Here is a 256-nt window from a genome sequence, read left to right as displayed (position 1 = left end):
AGTGAATGTCTAGATGTTTGGATATAACTTCACCTTCTTAAACAAATGCTTTCCATGCTTGTTCTGTTTCCAAAAATAAAAGAAAAGTTTGAACAAAATTAACTGGGCTCAATTAGTGACAAATCAAGTAGAATTAAGTGGTGGTATGCATGCTTGATTGTTTAGTCAGATCACTGGAAATTGAGTGTAGAATTATCATTTTTGTGTAGAAGTTTGAATACTGTCTATGGATCTTGATGAATAAATGTCTTTGGCC

Source organism: Arachis duranensis, chromosome 6 (genome assembly GCF_000817695.3).
Source record: "Arachis duranensis cultivar V14167 chromosome 6, aradu.V14167.gnm2.J7QH, whole genome shotgun sequence".
Taxonomy (NCBI): domain Eukaryota; kingdom Viridiplantae; phylum Streptophyta; class Magnoliopsida; order Fabales; family Fabaceae; genus Arachis; species Arachis duranensis.
The sequence above is the reverse complement of the archived record's forward strand: the minus strand, read 5'-3'. Positions refer to the sequence as shown.